At 44.2% G+C, this 1908-nt stretch overlaps 1 non-coding gene across 1 annotated transcript; it reads right to left on the bottom strand.

The window, feature by feature from the left end:
• Positions 1–1709: 1709 nt before the first annotated feature.
• On the bottom strand, positions 1710–1785 carry TRNAS-AGA (transfer RNA serine (anticodon AGA)). Its single transcript has one exon. It is a non-coding gene; the product is annotated as a tRNA-Ser (tRNA).
• Positions 1786–1908: the final 123 nt, after the last annotated feature.

The following is a 1908-nucleotide window of genomic DNA, read 5'->3' as shown; positions in this document are numbered from 1 at the left end:
TCAGCCGTAAGGAAAAAATGAAATAGTGCCATTTGTAACAACATGCATGGATCTTAAAAATATCATGCTAAGCAAAATAAATTAGACAGAAGAAGCCAAAGACCATACGATTTCATGCATATGTGGGATATAAAACTAAATGTTTATTTTAACCTATTTCGCCTGAATAACAACACTGGCATGGAGAGGGACACCATGCCCTGAGACTGGCCTCTGCTTCCCCTTCCTCCCAGCCCCGCCCCTCACACGTACACAGATACACACTGTCAAGGGAAGCCTTGCCCAGGGAGTGGCATGGAGGAAAATAGGCGTTTTTTAAAATGCCCGATAAAAAGATAACTATGTATGTCCAACATCTAGGTCAGGCCAGCTTATTCTTCTTTTAAGGATTTCAGTTAAAACTGGGACACATATACAATCTCAAATTAACCATGGGTTGTATTTTCTAAATCAGTTATTTCAAACTGAAAACATGTCATATAACAGGAATAAAAGAAGCTTGTTTTGTTAGTACTATGCTTGACATATAGTTTTGCACTATTATTGCTACAGCTGAACTCGGCTTTTACGTACAACACTGTATCTGCTGATGTAGCTCTAGGACTCCCTTTTATGGCCTGCTTCATCTCTGGGTACATAGTAAGACACACTCTCCAATTCTAACTCACTGGCAGTGGCAGGGCAGGAGGTGGGTGTGGTGAGAGCTCCAAGGTATTATGAGAAGGGCATATATCTGTCTGGATACCTTTGGAGGTCTTACATAATTAGAAATTTTATTATCTCACATAACAGTAAGTCTAAGAAAGTGCTATCCCAGTGATTTAATTACTTTATTAGAGTCCCAGATGCCCAATTGCTATGCTGTGCTATTTCAGGTATTGACTTCCTTTCCACATTGGTAGCAAGACACAGGGAAATTTTTCCAGAATTCCCACAGCAAACTTCCCTTTACATCTCATTGGCCAGAATTTGATCATCTATCCATTTCCAAAATGAGCCGTAACAAAAAGGATGGCATTACTGTGATTTATATTATAATCTGAAAGATTATGGCTCCTGGGGACCCAATCTCAGTGCCCATTGTAGGCCAGTTGCTACTGGAACTGGTGACAACTTTCAGTCTGTAACTCCCTCTAGAGGCTCAGGTCTGGCCACTTGCTTTCCTCTCTCACTGATATTGCATCTTTCTTTGCTCACCACTATACAGGAACATACAGAACTCAAACGGAAAAAAAAAACTAAAACCTTTTCCTCACTTACCCAATCCTGAAACACTTGTGCAATTTTTCATTTTAATTTTTTTAAAACGATTTTTACTTTACTGCTAATACCCCCCCCACACACACACACATACCTTTTCTCTCTCTCTTTTTTTTTTTTTTTTTTTTGCATTTTCTTTTGCATTTTTCTGAAGCTGGAAACAGGGAGAGACAGTCAGACAGACTCCCGCATGCGCCCGACCGGGATCCACCCGGCACACCCACCATGGGGGCGACACTCTGCCCACCAGGGGGCGATGCTCTGCCCATCCTGGGCTTCGCCATGTTGCGACCAGAGCCACTGTAGCACCTGAGGCAGAGGCCACAGAGCCATCCCCAGCGCCCGGGCCATCTTTGCTCCAATGGAGCCTTGGCTGCGGGAGGGGAAGAGAGAGACAGAGAGGAAGGTGCGGCGGAGGGGTGGAGAAGCAAATGGGTGCTTCTCCTGTGTGCCCTGGCCAGGAATCGAACCCGGGTCCTCTGCACTCTAGGCCGACGCTCTACCGCTGAGCTAACCGGCCAGGGCCCTTTTCTCTTTTATTCTCACTTCCTTCTTTTTACTTGGTTGAATAGTGGAGATTACAAAGATTTATTTTATCTATCTGCTCCTGTATGTGCCCTGACCAGGGATTGAACCCCCAAGCTTTGC

The sequence above is a fragment of the Saccopteryx bilineata genome, chromosome 1 (assembly GCF_036850765.1).
Source record: "Saccopteryx bilineata isolate mSacBil1 chromosome 1, mSacBil1_pri_phased_curated, whole genome shotgun sequence".
In the NCBI taxonomy this organism is placed as follows: Eukaryota; Metazoa; Chordata; class Mammalia; order Chiroptera; family Emballonuridae; genus Saccopteryx; species Saccopteryx bilineata.
This window is presented reverse-complemented; position numbering and strand designations above follow the sequence as displayed.